Source organism: Diabrotica virgifera, chromosome 3, assembly GCF_917563875.1.
Source record: "Diabrotica virgifera virgifera chromosome 3, PGI_DIABVI_V3a".
Lineage (NCBI taxonomy): Eukaryota > Metazoa > Arthropoda > Insecta > Coleoptera > Chrysomelidae > Diabrotica > Diabrotica virgifera.
The window spans coordinates 207,504,418-207,523,553 of record NC_065445.1 but is presented as its reverse complement, the minus strand read 5'-3'; the positions used below and the strand labels follow the sequence as shown (position 1 = coordinate 207,523,553).

At 31.7% G+C, this 19,136-nt stretch overlaps 1 protein-coding gene across 3 annotated transcripts in view; it reads right to left on the bottom strand.

Annotated features, from left to right (window-relative positions):
* The window catches only part of LOC126881514 (UDP-glycosyltransferase UGT5-like), an 83,295-nt gene extending 64,686 nt beyond the window's left edge, over positions 1-18,609 (bottom strand). The window contains exon 1 of one of the 3 annotated variants that reach the window (XM_050645809.1): positions 18,119-18,609. The gene's annotated coding sequence lies outside the window, so the exon portion shown is untranslated. Of the gene's footprint in view, positions 1-6,732; positions 7,019-9,217; positions 9,240-18,118 lie in introns of those variants that run through there. The other 2 variants (XM_050645811.1, XM_050645810.1) reach the window with 2 other exon arrangements.
* Between the last annotated feature and the right edge of the window lie 527 nt (positions 18,610-19,136).

Sequence of the window (19,136 nt, the reverse complement as noted above, 5' to 3'; positions counted from 1 at the left end):
AACTTGTAGATTAAACACTGTGCGTGCACTGGTTAGATTAGTTGGAATAAACGTGTTTCTTTTAAGAATTTTAGAATACAGTCAAAACCGTTTGGAACACGTGGCTAAAAGTTCAAAATCAAGGCCAGAAAAAAAAAACAAACAAAAAACCAATTTTTATAATTTTTTTAATGATTTTTATAATAATTAAATAAGTTTTCATGGAGAACTTTTATTTATTTCGGCTTGTGGGTATAAAAGCAACATTTTTTGATAAAAAATTACCCGCCTATTAGTACAGTCACCAAAGGTATTCACCTCTGATTTCGTTGAACTTTCATCCAAATTTATTAAATATTGCGGGAATACCGCAAGAAGGAAAACTGACATGGTGCAAACTAACATTTTTACCCTGACAGTGGATGCCACCCCTTCTCGGGGGGAAAATTATTTTATTCAAGTATAACCCCGTAAATCGATAGGACAAATTCTAAGCAGAATTTGTTAATTTATTAAAAGAAATTATTAAAAAGTTGAGTTAGAAAGGTCAAAAATTTTTATTATTCGTAAAAAATGCATCTTTAAAAGCGGTTTTTCACAAATTACTTTAAAACCATACGTTTTCACAAAAAAGTTATTATTACATTTAAACACATAAAAAATCGAATAAATGCGTTACTTGAATTGAAAAATCCATTAGTAGTCAAATTCAAAGTGAGTTATAGGTAATTGCATGTATATTTTTTTCAGCGAGTACTCAAATCTAAGTATTCAAGCTTAAATAACGGGAATACGATGCATTTTATAAAATATTCTCACTGAATACTTGTCAAAGTACTCAGTATATCTCTACCAAATAAGGTCCAAAAAATTTGAAAGCATTAAAATTAAGCAACTTATGATCAAAATAGGAGAGCCATTTCGAATTTTTTAGGAAAAAGTAAAAAATGAAACATGAGCCATTTCCGAATAATAATACGCCGAAAATTTTAAAGTCTATTATACATACATATAATACATAGATATAATACATACATATAATACATACATATAATACATACATATAATACATACATATAATACATACATATAATAATTTTTATACAACTCTATCTTAGTAAAGTAATGAAAATTTTGATCAGTTTAGAATGCATATTTTTGATAAAAATTATAATGTAAAAAAAAACAGAATTTGTCAAATTTTCGTTAATATTCTTTTCTTTTAATAACACCTCTAAAAATACTCGATATACGTAAAAAATAATTCAGAAGAAACTTTGAGACTTTTAAAAAAATATCTTTCTGTTTTGTAGGATAAAAAAAATACGAAATATTATATTTAAATATTTAAAGCTAAAATTTTACTGCGAGAACCATGTAACTTGGACCCTTTAGCGTTTTATCCTAAAAAATAAGGGATTTAAAGGTTAGTTTTTTTAAACCACTTTAAAACATGCATTTCTTTCACGAAAAATTCAAATTTTTATCTTTACCGACTCCAAAGATAATAATTTATTTTGATAACTTTATATACCAAATTTTGCTTAGAATTTGTACCTCTCAAGTTATGGGGTTATTTTTAATAAGCTATTATTCACCCAAGAGAAGGGGATCCATCCGCAGGGTAAAAGCGCCAGTTGTCACCATGTCACTTTTGTTTATTGTATCCTGAGTCATTTTTGCTTATTGTGAGGTATCCTCTCACCACTCACTTAGGGTGGGCTGAAAAAACATTTTTTTTTTATTTGATTCGCAATACCTCACAAAAGTTGTTAATTACCTATCTGAGTAAATTTCTGAAAAAAATTTCTAAATAAAAAATATCTTCCGTTCGCGCATTCCATTCAAACTTTTGAAAAGTTGCGAAAATTTGCTCGTCTTTGACTTTTTTTCTAATAACTAAATTCACTATTATCAAAACTCAATAGGTCCTAATGTTGAATTTAGCGTATGAGAAACCTAAAAAAAATTTAAAGGAAAAGATTCCTCTCATTGGCTGTATACCATAATAAAAACTTACTAATGAAGTAAAAACCTCACATGTAGGTAGGTGGTATATAATTTATTAAAAAATTTTTTCTAAAAATGATCCAAGATGGATAAATCACAAACGTTTTCGGACCAATCAGTCCATCATCAGGTGGTAGAAACCTAAAATAAGCAAACCACTGTATTAAAAAAGCCAAGATGAAATTTGACTGTCTGAAAGTTAGGAAAAGTACAACATGTGGTTACTTACTTCAGATCCAAAGTAGTTGGAACTAGCTACATATTTAGGTCAAAAGACCTTAATGTAATAATAATTATGCCATTTAGGCTACAAAAATGTCGACAATAAGTCGATGTCACAAGAAATTAAATTGCAACGGTATTACAAAGTGGTCTTCATCTTGGCCTCAAACTGACAGACTAAAATATGACATTGAACGGATATTGACAAGACCTTCTAGGGAATTTTGTGTGTATGTAGTTATATTGTATTTTAGAAATGCGAAAAATATAAAAAATAATTTTTCATTCAGTTAAGTAAAAATATTTTTTATATTTTTCGCATTTCTAAAATACAATATAACTACATACACACAAAATTCCCTAGAAGGTCTTGTCAATATCCGTTCAATGTCATATTTTAGTCTGTCAGTTTGAGGCCAAGATGAAGACCACTTTGTAATACCGTTGCAATTTAATTTCTTGTGACATCGACTTATTGTCGACATTTTTGTAGCCTAAATGGCATAATTATTATTACATTAAGGTCTTTTGACCTAAATATGTAGCTAGTTCCAACTACTCTGGATCTGTAGTAAGTAACCACATGTTGTAATTTTCCTAACTTTCAGACAGTCAAATTTCATCTTGGCTTTTTTAATACAGTGGTTTGCTTATTTTAGGTTTCTACCACCTGATGATGGACTGATTGGTCCGAAAACGTTTGTGATTTTATCCATCTTGGATCATTTTTAGAAAAATTTTTTTAATAAATTATATACCACCTACCTACATGTGAGGTTTTTACTTCAAAATCAGTAGTTTTTCAACATTAACTGACCGCGCAAATCGTGTAAAACATGGTATTTTTACAACTTTTTGCTTAATTTTGAACAAAACTAGTAATAATAAGTACCGCTTATTTCAATCTCCCACCGAAGCTGCGGTTTGAACAGTTCATATGGTCGTATTCTAAAGTAATCATCGAATGCAAAAAATCATGTAAAACCGGTTTCCGCCCGGGCGAATTTACTTTACGCGGTTGTTACGGAGGTTACTCTAGATCATATGATCTGTTGGGGGAAACCGGTTCTTCCCAACACTCCCCACTCTTCACTCGAGTGTTTCTCTATCTCGTCTAACCTTCCTTCCTCAGTTACCTACTACCTATCCATTACCGAAGTCATATTTGTAAATTGTTTCAAGTTCGTTTTCAACATTTTGTTTTGTTCATCGTGTTAGTGAATTTTGGTAAAAAATGTCGTGTAAAAAAGTCACTACAAGAAAGGATTTTGAATGCCCGATTCTTGGTAATCCTCGAGATTTTCCAAATAATAAACTCCCCAATTACGAAGATGTCTTATTGTGCTGCTTCCAAGTAAGGTATGAGATGTCACTCTACACTAACAACAAAAAAGTGAGCTTTAGTGAAGTAGCTAATACGGTTGCTACAAAGATAATGAATTTGTATTCAAAAGCTTCTATTCCTTCGGTGACCAAAGAAAGAATAGTGCAACTTATTAATAAGTACCATGATAAGTACTACAAAATCAGAAAATCTTACCATGCATCGTGACATAAACAAACCCGATTTCAAAAAAAAGATTGACGAGTTCAAACGTGATTCTGCCTTGCTTTTTGATATGGCTGCGTGTAAATGTCCAATTGTCGTGAACTGCACTTGTAAAAAAACTAAGTTGAGTGAGTGCAAGTGCACGATTTCAATAAACTGTCATTGTGAGAAAGCCAACAAAATTCCAGCTATTGAATTACGATTTATTTATCTACAAAGAAGGTATGATTTGGGAAAGATTTGCTCGTTGGACTTGCAGGAAACACTCAAATTAGCGAAACGGCTTGACAGAAAAGCCAAGAACATAGAGCCCCAGCCAAGTACGTCGAGAGGAATAATTAAGGAATCTGACGAAAACGTACAGTTTATAAAGGTGAAAAAAGATTCTGATAGTGATGATGACCTTGACTTATACGACCCTCCAGTGCGGCACCGAGTTGTCAAAAATAAAAAACCATGGCAGATGAGGATCAATCTCAAAACAACATCTCTAGCTAGTGATCGTTTCGGAGTCTCTGATCGAGCCACGGCCGCGATCGCGTCATCTGTCCTTCAAGATTTTGGTATCATTAATGACACAGACACTTCCCAAGTTATTGACAAAAATAAAATACGCAGAGGAAAAACTCAAAACAGAAATTTTTTGCAGTGTCAATCGATTAAGGAAGCATTACATGGATTGTACTTTGATGGGAGAAAAGATGAAACCATAGTAATAAAAGAAATTAATTCAAAGCGCTTTCGAAAAACTGAGAAAGAAGACCACTATTCCCTCATTCAAGAACCTGGATCAAAATATATTGGCCATGTTTCTCCCTCTTCAGGACTATCCAAAGACATAGCTTCTTCTATAGTTGCCTATTTGGCTAAACAAGGGATTTCCCTTGAAGAACTTGATGTGATTGGGAGTGATGGAACGGTGATTAATACAGGTTGGAAAAAAGGTGTCATTCGTCAGATTGAGTTGCATGTTAGAAGACCAGTGCAGTGGGCTATTTGTCTGCTGCACTTCAATGAGCTACCGTTCCGCCACCTTTTTCACCACTTTTGATGGAGTAACCACAGGGCCAAAATCTTTCAGTGGACCAATTGGGAAAAAACTTGTTGGCTGTGAAAAACTACCGCCGGTCCAATTTGAGCCTGTGGATTGCCCCATACCTATTATAGACAGAAAAGTCCTGAGCAAGGATCAAATGTACCTACTTGACATTTCTGTTGCCATCAATACAGGTACTATTTCAGAAGATTTGGCGGCCCGTGATCCTGGCCCCCTTTCACATTCAAGGTGATTGACTGCGGCTAATCGAGTACTCCGACTTTATGTAAGCATGTAAATACCCTCTGAAGAGGTTAAGCAGTTAATACATTTTATTTTAAAATGCTATATGCCTCTGTGGTTCAAAATTAAAACAAGCAAAAAGTTTACAGATGGTCCGAAAATTGTTTTTGAAACCATCAGAACATCACGCTATCTATCTCAAAACTTGCTGCAAGTCATTGACCCTGTGATTGAGCGGAACGCATTTTTCGCTCATCCCGAAAATTTGCTTCTTACAATGATAGTTGATTAAAGTAGATTCATCAGAGAACTAGGGTTGCGCCGAATTTGGAAAGCACGATCGCTTATGAAGGGAAAGCTAATACGAAATTTCTACACTCCGAGGATAAATTTCGATGCTACAGACTACACCGACATGATTTTTTGGGACACGTGTAAACTTTCTCCTCCTCCCCTTTTAAGGAGGATCACGGATGAAGAAATTAAACAACTGATACACTCTGGCACACCTCTGGCACCTGATTTTGATGATTTTCCTTGTCACACACAAGCAGTAGAACGGTGTGTAAAGCTCGTTTCTGAAGCTTCAAAAAAAGTGTGTGGAGTAGACGCAAGAGATGGCTTGATAAGAACCACCCTCCTGTCACGGTCCATTATGCCTGAATTTTCAACAAAATCTGACTTTTCAGTGCAAACTGTTTAATAAAATTGTTTGTTTTTTGTTTAATTATTTTATTTTGTTCTAATTATAGTTATTTGAGTAAGTAAATGTGATGTAAAAAAAATTGGAAAATCGGTCATTTTTGTGAGAAATTGTAATATTTAACTGCTTTGCGCGAACGTTTAACAATAAAAATTTATTAAATTCGTCGTTTTTTTGTTTTCTTCATGCCTTAAACTCATCATTAGGACCTATTGCGTTTTCATAATAATACATTTTGTATTTTTAAAAAAATTAAAGAAAACAGCAAATTTTCACAAATTTTTAAAAGTTTGAATGCAATGCGCGAACGGAAAACATTATTTTATTTGGAATTTTTTTTCAGAGTTTTACTCAGACAGGTAATTAACAACTTTTGTGATGTATTGCGAATAAAAAAAAACAAAAAGTGTTTTTTCAGCCCACCCTACACTCACCAATTTTCATGAAAATCAATAGAATTTAACCGAACTCGAAGGTAATGGTTGATTTTTACCTATATAGCATGTACTATATCTGTAGTGGTATGGCAAAACTTGATTAATCCGATGTTCTGATAGGTCCGTTTATTTGCTTAATATGTTATTTAATAACATTTCTTCAAGATAGTAGAGTTTGGTCTGCCTATGATGAAGGTAAAACCCTTAAAAATGAGAATGACAATAATATGATATATCTGCTTTTAACTTATTAGTTAGGACAAAACTTGATATATTATATGTTATTTTTTGATATCTTATGTTGATTACTTTTCGGTTTTGTTTTGGCAAAACATGATTCAAATTTTCAAAATGCTTTTCTCAAAAATTTAGTTAAACGCACGTATCAACCTTTGCCAGAACACTTCTTCTTCTTCTCCTTACTTTTTCTTGATTTGCTTACTTAAGCATCTGCCAGATATATGGCTACAGATATGTGGCTACAGATATGTATCTTCAGAGATTAAGTGTAGCACGAAATAGTGCCTCTAAATTTATTTATACACTTACTCACCTAATTACAACACTCTCGCAATTACTAATTACATTAACTTTTATTTCTTGGTATTGGCACTGATTCGTGGTAATGCAATTAATGTTTTCAATTTTTTTTCACCACTCTAAATCACTTTCACCACTGTCGTGCTGTCAGTAATCGTGATATCGTTTCACAATGATCAGGAGTATCTTACTGACAACAATAATATAATAAAAATAGAACGAATTTCACGACTAATAAACAATTATTTCGATATAATTTCGAAGATAATACCAACCTAATACTATCAACTCTATAGTATATATTTACCAAATAGATGATAATTTACGTATTTAGGATGATCACTGGGCTCTTCATTAACATAAACGAGGACAACAATACATTTAAAATTATAATTATTATAGAATAGAAGGTCAGAAGATCTGACCGATCTGAGAACACTACTAGAATGCTACTCCACTGCCGAAATAAAATAGTGCAGTCATTGAAGCTTTTTAGCTCTAGTTCAGAGAAATAAGGAAAAAAATATCCTGTTGGTGACACAACCCCCTCCAGGCCGAAAATAAATTGTTTTAGTAGTATGGACATCTATAATAATAACCTATATGTTTCCTGCAGCCGATTTTGATGATATACATAGTTATAAACAAATGAAGATCAAAAAACGGTAAATTTTCGCTTTTTTCGTCTATAACCAAAAAGTTAAGTATTCTGAACACATTTGAGAATGAGAAACTCATAAACCGTATAAAAAACTTCAATATGGCGTTCGCTGAATATGTCTATCCTTATTGGTTGCTTAGAAAATTGCAAAATAAATCAAAAATTTTGACTTTTTACAAATATTCATAACTTATGTAAAAGTTAACTTAGAACGTTCTTATTACACGGAATGCTGAGAATTCTGGTGCTTAAATTATACCCTAAATTTTAAAGCCATTGGTCAAATAGTTTAAAAGGTATTTAATTTGTTTTTCCAAAATTATTTTTTTTTGCAACGCTATAAGTCAGAAAATGATGAAGTTACAGTAATACTTTGGATTGTTTATGAAAGAAGAAGATTTATACTATTAATTTAATTAAAAAAAATGACAAAAAATAATTCTAAATACTGCAAAATTATTTTGCAAAAACATGTGAATTAAAAAAAGGGGGGCTAACTTCGTCCATAATTGTTCTAGGACAATTGTTTTTCTTTCTAAATGTGTATAAAAATTCATTCTTTCCAAATATGAAAAAATAATTTTTCTACGAGTAAGGGTTAAAAAGTTATTCTAATTGTTTATTAGTAAGCAAAAAATCAACGTGTATTTGCAAAATAATTTTACACTGTTTAAAATTATTTTTTCTCTTTTTTTTTAATTAAGTCAATAGCATAGATGTTCTTCTTCCATAAACTGTCAGAATTCTTACTGTAACCTCATAATTTTCTGACTTGTATTGTTGCAAAAAAAATGAATTTGGGATAAACAAACTAAATAAGTTTTAAACTAGTTGACCAATTGCTTTGAAATTAAAAATATAATTTAAGTACCAGAAGTCTCAGCAATTCGTGTAATAAGAAGGTTCTAAGTTAATTTTTACATAAGTTATGAATATTTATAAAAACTCAAAATGTATGATTTATTTTGCAATTTTCTAAGCAACCAATAAGGATAGACATATTCAGCTAACGCCATATTGAAAGTTTTTAGACGATTTATGAGATTCTTACTCTCAAATTTGTTTAAAATGGTTAACTTTATGGTTATTGACGAAAAAAGCGAAAATTTACCGTTTTTTGATCTTCATTTGTTTATAACTATGTATATCATCAAAATCGGCTGCAGGAAACATATTGGTTATTAATATAGATGTCCATGCTACTTAAAAAATTTGGTTTCGGCCTGGACGGGGATGTGTCACGAGAAAAATCTTATTTCTTTGGACTACTCAGAAATATTTTACTATGAACCGTTTTACATGAAATTTTGGAATTAGGCTTATCCTACCCTTAGCTTCAAAAGTGATATTGACCCGAACCCCGTTTTCACCCTGGGGGTGGTTACCACCCCTTTTCGGTGGTGGAATTTTTTTTTTCCAAAATAACCTCAGATATTGATAGAATACCTAATTTTAAGCAAAGAATGTTGTATAGGGCCGCGTTTAGGTACATTGACGCCATAGACAATTCTCTTGTAGCCGCCCTTCAAACATGAACTATATTTGCGAAAAAAATGCAGAAATTGCAGAAATTTTCATTTAAATAAAAATACACTTAAAATGGATTTAAACTACGATGTTTATATATAGTCTGTTCGCTAAACTCAGACGCAACTTTCTAGATATTTTAGTCGGTAATTTTGCCAATTTTAGTAAAATTGACAAAAAAGAATTACTAAATAGTTAATAATTACTAAATAGTTAATAATTTTGCAAATTTTTGCCAAATTGGCAAAAAACAAAAAAAATTATCGACTAAAATATCTAGCCAGTTGCGTCTGAGTTTTAACCGACATACCTATAACAGGAAAAAATGTCATTCCAGTTCGATCACATCAGAGACTTTTTCAAAAAGAGACTTAAAAAAAAAATGTTTTTTCTTGACAAAATCGACAAATTGTTTAAACACGTTCTTGCGTCATACTTGATGGGAAGTTATTTTTAATTCTTGACATTTTCGAAAATGACCTTTCCAGTGACAAGTTGGCAACTGGGATGCACAAATAACTGTAAAAAGCAATGTCAAAATTAGGGAAAATATCTTTCAATCCACTTAGTGCAGTCACTGCAGGTTTTCACCTCCAATTTCATCTAACCTCCATCGATTTTCATGAAAATTGGTGAATCGTTAGAGGTTACCTCCATGAATAAAGGTGACATAATGCCAACTTGCGCTTTATCAGTATCGTGATAGACTTCATAGGTACCGGACGTATTTCTATCAACAAAACCAGTGATAATTACCGATATCGGCTATTAATTATTTAATTTTTACTTTGTAAACTAGTTTAAACTCTTTTTGCGATAAAGTGTACGGAGTGTAAATAGCTCCCCCTAAATGGGGGAAGCTGTAAATATAAAGACGCCGTTAGGTGAAACGATTAACCAGACAGTGAGTGTAAATAACTCTAAAAGTGATGCGAATTATGAATCGGTCCCCGTACAAGAGATGGATACCACTGCTTGTTCTGTAGCAACAGCTGGAACCAGTCGTCAGCTCATTAGTGATAATGAAAAGGATATTCATAAACAAAACAAAATACCTAAACTTTTTAACCTAAGGAATGGAGATAAGTATAATTTGAATAATATTTGTGTTTATATCGAACGGAAAAATATTCAAAATGCAGGTCGGTTGCATCCTTTATGTGTGGCAGATATTTTGCATAAGAAATTGAACGTTAAGAATATTATTCAAATTCGAAGCGTTGGAAAAAATAGAATAAAAGTTTGTCTAAAAACATGTTCCGATGCCAATGCTTTGGTAAACAATCCTCTTTTATCAGAAAATGATCTTGTAGCGTTTATACCAAATCATTTATTGGAAATTAAGGGTTTGATAAGAGATGTTGATACTCAATACGATACGAAATATATTTTAGATAACATAACATCTTCCGCAACAGTAGTTGATGTTAAACGTACACATCGTAGAATAGAAAAGGATGGTGATATACAGTATGTCCCAAAAAAAACCGTCATTGTAACCTTTGAAGGGAATATTTTACCCAATTATATTTCAATAAATAGTGTTTATTTTTCGGTAGAGCGGTTTTTCAGCAGAATTACTCAATGTTTCCGGTGTCTGCTTTTTGGACACATTTCCGGGAACTGTAAAAGGGTTGAGGAATTGTGCATTAAATGTAGTAACGTAAAAGGCGAAAATCACGTTTGTAACGATTCAGAAATTCGCTGTATATATTGCAGAACTAATGACCATGTTTCCATTTCAAGAAAATGTCCGCATTATGAGAAACAACGTAAAATTAAGAATATTATGGTTGTGGAGAATATTTCTTTATTGAAGCAAGAGAAAAATATGAAATGTCTTATTCGGGAATATCTGTTAAAAATAGTTTTTCTATTTTGTCCAACGAAAATTTTCCGCCTTTACCAGCAGTTGAATCCAGGTCTGGAAATTCTAACTCCTTTTTACACTCCAATTTTAAGAAAAATAGCAATTATGTTTTGCCCACACATCCTACACGTAGTCCTACCGGCAACAGCAATAAAAAACGTCGAATTTCTAATGACACTCCTCCTCCACAACCGATGTTCCCTTTTCAGTTTGGCCCTAATCAACCACTGCCTCGAAATAATAATCCACCAACTTATCAAGATTTAAATAATAAAAACATTGTAAAGTCAATTGCAGATTGTATAGTTGATTTTTTAAAAAGTATTCATACTATTGAAGATATAAAAAATTTAAATAATGATTTAATTCAAACAAGAATAAATAAAGTGTTGGAGGAAACATGTAAAAAGTAACCTTCACTCCATTACTAAAGACATTAAATATTTGTCAGTGGAACGCACGTTCTGCTGTTTCCAATAAAAATAGTTTGATGCATTATCTTGTAAATAATAATATTGATGTGGCAATAATAAGTGAAACATGGTTTAAACCCAACAAAGTATACAGTTTTTTAGGTTATAATGTAATTCGTAAGGATAGACAAGATGGTTTTTCTGGAGTTTGCATTTTGGTCAAAAAATCGATTTCACACCTAGAATTAAGCATAGTTTCCAATTTTAATGTCGACCTTCTTGTTTGTGGTATTAATATTAAATTCAACAATAAAATTTTAAGTATAGTTTCCGTTTATAGGGCACCGGACATTAAAACCAACACGACTGATTGGGTAAATATTTTTTCGCAATTTTCAACTCCATGTATTATTGGTGGGGATTTTAATGCGCATCATTCTACCTGGGGATCGCATAAAAACGATTCTATTGGTAAACAACTCATTGAAGCAAGTAATAATTGTGATTTTGTAGTTATGAATACGGGCGAACCTACGTGCATTACCCGGCCAGGCTGCAATGTTTCTATGATAGATGTTACCTTTTGCTCCTCGGATGTAGCTAGTGATATAGATTGGGCAGTTTACTCCGACACACTAGGATCGAATCATTTTATGATAAAAATAACTCTTGCAATGCAACAAATTCCGCAGGATATCACAGTTCCGCGATATAGATGGAACCTAAAAGGAGCTAATTGGGAGCAATATAAAGAGATTGTGGAAGACTATTTTTATAATTTTACTGATGCAGAATATCCAACCACCAAAGAAAAATATGCATTCTTAATCAATTGTATAAATAATGCAGCACAAAGAACTTTAAGAGAATACAGACCATTTAAGTGCAAAAATCGAACACCTTCACCTTGGTGGGATGCAGAATGTGACAACATAATTTCTGAAAGAAAACATTTACTGCGAGTATACAAAGAAACCCCCACAGAAGATAATTTTCTTGCTTACCAAAAATGTATGGCACTTACTAAACGAACATTAAAAGAAAAAGCTAAAAAAAGTTGGATTGAATGGTGTTCCAATCTCAACAAAAATACTCCAGCGAGCATGATATGGAAACAAGCAAAAAAAATGAATCGTAAAGCAATAAACCTGGGTAAGCCACATAATGATGATTTAATAGATGAGTTTTTTAATCATGTAGCTCCCCAGACTGTTCCTTCCACTGTAAATATCGAACAAACGTTCTTAGATAAAAATCATGTTTTGGCAAAAAAATTTCACATTAATGAACTAAATTATGCTTTAATAAATAAAAAATGTACTGCCCCGGGTTTTGATCAAATAAAGTATCCAATGTTAGAGAACCTACCAAATTTAAGCAAAAAGGTTTCTTCTACAAATTTTTGATGAGATGCTTGCAGGTGAATGCATTGAAGACTTTAGAAAAATTATAATCACACCGATTCCTAAACAAGGTAAAGACCCTAATTTGGTCCATTCGTATAGACCGATTTCTCTGCTATCATGTGTGCAAAAAACTTTCGAACGTATGCTAAAACATAGGCTAGAATGGTGGCTACATAAAAAAGACCTGCTTACGCCCTATCAATTTGCATACAAAAGAGGAGTGGGTACGCTAGATGCACTTACAACCTTAGTAACAAATATTCAAAATAATTTCTCTAGAAATAACTATCTTCCAACAATTTTTATTGATATTGAGAAAGCATATGACACCTTAAGCTTAAATATTTTGAGTAAAAAAATGATTATTGATTTTAAAATTCCTAAGGCAATAGTATATGCTATTGTCGGATTATATTCAGAAAGACATGTTTATGTCAGGGATTTTAACAACCGTTTATTAGGCCCAAGATATGTTTTTACAGGAATTCCACAAGGAGCTGTCTTAAGTCCTTTGCTTTTCAATTTATACACAGCTGACCTACATAAATTAAAGTTGGAAAAATATCCTTTTAAGATTATCCAATATGCAGATGACTTCAGCATATACTGCGAAACAAAGAAGAGAGATGAAGCTTTTGGATTTTTAATGGATACTTACAATGTTGTAGAAATATGGTTGGAAGAAAATCACCTTCAACTGTCGACCACAAAATCAGTAATGACCATTTTCAGTAGACATAATATTCCCAATATAGAAACATTTATAGTAAAATAGCGAGAAATTCCTTTTAAAAAGGTAGTTAAATATTTGGGCATTATACTGGATCACAAACTCACATGGAAATTTCACATAGAATATATGTTAAATAGATGTGAAAAAGGCCTAAACTTTCTGAAAATGACAACTAAAACTTGGTGGGGAACAGATGTTCAGACTTCCTTACTTTTTTATAGGACGTACATTCGCTCTATCGTAGATTAGGGATGTTGGTTATATGGATCTGCCAGCAAGAACTTACTAAACAAATTAAACATATTTATAAACCAGTGTCTGCGGATCTGTATTGGAGCCATGAAGACAACTCCTATTGAGCCCCTTTATGTTGAAGCACTTGAGCCTCCAATTTCTCTTAGAAGACATTTCCTGGCCGAAAAATTTTTACTGAAAATTAAACACCAGAACACTTTCCTTTATACCGAATTAATAAATTTAAACAATTATGATTTAACGAATAAATATTGGATGAAGAAAAACTCTCCAACCCTATGTGAAGCTCTTAGAGAAAACACAGTTTCTGCTGATGAAGCTATTAACTTAAAATCACACACAGATACAAATGATTTTGAAACATTTTTTTATGACGTTAAATTTATTAAACCAAATTATGTAAACACTGGAAGAGCAAATAACAACATTATAACAAGCATCTTATCCAATTGGGATTACCACAGTACTATCTACACGGATGCCTCCAAATCAGGAGACGGTACAGGATGTGCCTTTTACATCCCCATGGAAAAGGTAGAAAAAATGTTCAAATTTAAAGCAAATATTTCCATATTTAGTGCGGAAGCAATTGCCATATATCAAGCCCTAGTTTTTGTTTCTAACAGGGAATCCTCCGTTATTATTGTTACAGATGCGATGTCAGTTCTCACAGCTATTAACCAACCTATTTTTCCAAGCACATACTCCAATCCCTACATAATATTAATTAAAAAATTGGTGAAACAATTTAAAGAAAATAAAAAAAATGTGATATTTATATGGGCAAAAGCACACAGTGGGATTAAACATAATGAGCATGTGGACCATTTAGCCAAATTAAGTATTTATTCAGGGGAAACCACAGAATATCTACCAAGTATTTCTGATTTGGTTGCCACACGTAAGGCAGCCTTGAAACATAAATGGAGTGACCTATGGTCTGAGTTTTGCTTTACCAACCCAAATAGATACACTTCTTTACACACAACTGTCCCTGTTTCACATTGGCATAGAACCTATAATGTCCCTAGGCGTTATATAACAACGATATCTAGGCTAAAATTTGGACATGCTTGCTTTCCTGCTCATCTTGCAAGAATTCATGTGGTTGAGAGTAAAAACTGTGTGGAATGTGGAGTAGAAGGTGACCTAGATCATGTAATTTTTGGTTGTGCCAAAAATAATCTGGAATCCACCTTATTATATAATAATATAGTTCACATTACCGGTAAATCTCCGTTTAACGTTTTATCTGCTCTAGCGACTCAAAACAGATTAATTTACGACTGCATAATCGATTTTTTGGCCAAATGTAATATTTTTCTTTAGATAAAAAAAAATAATAATAATTTGTTTTTACTGTTTACCTTTGTTTTCTCTCCTTTATATGTTTAATCCTATTTACCGTGGCCTAGTTTTCCTGTATATGTTTTATATTATAATGTCCTGATGGGCCCCTGGACGTGAAGCGTGTGACCCTTGTTAATGTGTATGTATATATATAAAATTTTCTCTTCTTTTCACTAATTGTTGTATTGATTTCCAACTTTAAATTTATCTATTCTAGTCTATATTTAATTGAAAATAATTCATAAACTTTTTACTGCTCCTAATGAGATTAAAAAAAACATGTAACTGGCTGTATGGCAAACTGCCAAAGCCATTAAAAAAAAAAAAAAAAAAAAAAAAAACTTGCGCTTTTACCGTGGTAGTGATTGCCATACCTTCTCGGGGGTGGTGAATTTATTTTTAATAATACCATAAATCGATAGAGAGGCAAATTCTAAGCAAAATTTGTTATATAAAGTTATTAATATAAATCAATACTTTTTGAGTTATTAAAGATTAAAAATTTTATTTTTTCGTAAAAAATGCATGTTTTAAAGCTGTTTTTCACGAATAACTCAAAAATTATAAGCTTTTACAAACAAGTTATTCTTACCATAATTGAATATAATAAAAATCTGAATATACTCCTCACTTAGATATAGACTATAAGCTTTTAGAAAAAAGTTATTATTACCCAAATTGAAGATAATAAAAAATTGAATACACTCTTCACTTAAAGAACTAAACTAATGTTAATTCAAAGTGAGTTATGGGTAATTGAATGTATATTTTTTTTCGACGTGTACTCAAATCTAAGTACACAAGCTTAAATAACGGGAAAACGATGCATTTTATAAAATATATCTGCTAAGCACTTCGGAGAACCTATCAAATGAGCTGCAGTAGAAGTTAATAGCATCACAATTAAGCAAGTTATGATGAAAATAAGAGAATCGTTTAGAACTTTTTAGGAAAAAGTGAAAAATAAAACGCCATTTCCACAAAAATTAAAATTTATCGTAATCCTTAGAAGAATTTAGCATAAGTAATAATTTCAACAATTTTGAACGGTTTAGAATGCATATTTTTGAAAAAAAAAAGATGTAATTTAAAAAAATTCAGAATTTTTATTATTATCGTAATTTTCCTTTTTTTTTGATAATAACTCCAAAAATACTCAATATACGTAAAAATTTTAGTTTTTTCTGTATCAAATATTTTACTTTTTTACTATTTCTTTAGGGTAAAAAATAACCGAGATTAAAACGTTTAAAGCTTACATTTTGATGCGAGAACCATGTAACCGCGGCCATTTAACCTTTTATTAAAAAAAAAGTAAGGGGTTCAAAAGATAAATTCAACGTGGTTTAATAGCCATTTAATTAATGTTTCTAACTTTCTAAACTTTCTAACGCTCGGTTTCATAATCAGTTAAAGTGGACTTTTAAATTTTAGGTTGGTACCTTTATCAATGCAATTCATATTATATGTGTAAATTTCAACGTTAAAGTGAACTTTAGTTAATGTTCACTTTAAGTTGATTATGAAACCGGGCGTAATAGTTTTTAGGCAAACCTGATATCGTAAAAATTAACGGAGTTATTAAAAAAAAATAACTTTTTTGGAAAAAATTTTAAAAGATAAATTTTGAAAAATATTTGGTGCATACATTTTAATGCTATCAACTTGTTCGGGGGCTGATTTGATAGATATTTCTAAGTACTTTGACAACTGTTTAAGAAGCTTATGTTTTATATAAAATGCATCATTTTCCCGTTATTTAAGCTTGACTATTTAGATTTGGTTACTCGCAGAAAAAAATATACTTACATTCAATTACCTATAACTCACTTTTAGTTAACAATAAAAGGTTTTTCCAGTTAGCAGTTCATTTAATTTTTATTAGCTTCAACTTTGGTAATAATAACTTTTTTGTAAAATCTTATAGTTTTTGAGTTATGTATGAAAAATCGGTTAAAAACATGCATTTTTCTCACGAATAATTAAAATCTTTGTTTAATAAAATTTTAATAACTTTATGTAACAAATTTTGCTTAGAATTTGTCCCTCTATCGAATTCTGGGGATAATTTTAATAAAATTATTTTCACCCCCGAGAAGGGGTGGTAACCACCCCCAGGGTAAAAGCGCAAGTTGACACCATGTCACCTTTGTTCCTTGAGATGTCCTCTAAACACACCAATTTTCATGAAAATCGATGGAGGTCCAACGAAATCGGAGGTAATAGCTCATATCCACCTTCAGTGACTGCACTAACTCTCCTTTAAATATTAAGATATGTCAATTGGTGATTTTATTGTGGTATCCAAATGATGCTTTAAGTCAGAGGTTCCCAACCTTCTAGCAACTGCGTACCACCTGAAATATTTTGAAGATTTTGGCGTACCTCCAAGGGGGGGGGGCAAGCTCCCCCCGATTCTAATTTTTCAGAAATATTTCTACTAATTATTTCTAATTCTAACACTTCTCGGTGTATGACACAATGTGTACTTCGGCATTCAGGAGCAATTCTCTTTATTTTTGCTACTAGCCCTGTCAATTTACCTGACATATGAGTTCCTCTGTAGTGTTCGATTCAAGTTTTTTGCAGAACAAAAACTCTTCTATAAATTGTTCATAAAAATAAAATCGTACAAATATGAGTAGCTGTGCTATGTTTGTTATATCGGCGCTTTCGTCTACTTGAAGTGCAAAATATGTGCATTCTTGAAGTTTTAAACAAAGTTGTTTGTGACAGACTGTCCATTTATGTGGAATTTCAAAAATAGTTTTAAATCCACTTTTAGGACGCTGTAGCGACATCTCTTAAAGAAAAAATGTTTCAGATATAAAATTTATTAAAATAATAAATAACTATTTAAATCTGAAAACTTTTCTTGTTTGAACTTAACAAAAAGTAAAGATAAAAGTGAAAAGTACTTTAAACGTAAGAGATTTTAAACTATTTTTGAAATTCCATATAAATAAACAGTTTCGTTTCGTCTTGCTTCAGAGGTGTGAACGCAGCTCCACTGAGGACGCCGTAAGGCAGAAACAGCTGTCTCGATATTGTGTATCACCTCTGAATCGAAAGGAAACATAAACTGTCTTTTTCACATATTATATAACTATATTTCAAAAAAATTTGAATAATTTTTAACAACGATAATAAAGAATATTTGGGAATATTTTCCATTTATACTTACTGACTGTTTGCCACAAATAGGTAGGTGGTAAAAAATATTTTAAAATAATTTCAAGATGATGAACTGTATTTTACACTTCCTGTATTTTTTGTTAACGGACACGTAACTTTCACCAAGTAGCTGTAAAAGATTTAGATATATAATTGGAGAAGACAATTTCGCCAACTTAAGATAATTTGTCAAATAACTTTTGCAGGGTCAGACTAATTGGTTACTCCATTTAATTGTTGTAGTTTCGTATTCTTGACCTGACGAAATTTGTGTTAGAAATGTCAAATCATTATCACGAGATTGCTAACAAACAGTACCGGACTGATTTTAAGTAGTTATACCCGAGTTATTAAATCTACATATATCGCATCTCCACTCAAAGAGTGTTATTGCATCAACAGTTTAATAAAACTATAAACTCCGATCTCACAAAGTGTCACGTCTATGGGTCAAGTATTTATCGTTAGATGACATTATTGTCATTATACGATTATCCAAAATCAACGACGCACCGAACACAAACACTGTCACATATCGACTTGTGCAAAGTATTTTTGTTCATCTACGATGTGCGTCGTTTGTCAAGTTAAGACAGTATATTACTTTATTCAAATTACTTTATTCAAAACAATCTGCGTATGCGCTCAAGAAAAGTGACAGCATTTATCACTTATTTATCTTTCTCTTTGCAGTATTTTGTGTTTAATGTTGTTACTTGTATTTAAAGTTACGTCATTAAAAAGTTGAAGTCTGTTAACCAGATAATAATATACTCTGGGCTAATTAGCAAAATACAAGGAAAAGTTATTTACCAGCAATTTTATTGCTGGAATCGAATCTTGTTATTGTATGTATTAATAATATAGGTATGCAAAGTCCGCAGATAGTGTGCTACTTTTTTTATAAACAAAATGGCGCCCTAAAATCGTGTTTTTTTCAATTTTTGCTCTATAACTCCAAAAATTTTAACTTTACACCAAAAACATTCAAATAAAAATTCAGCGCAATTAAATTCTGCATAGAGACG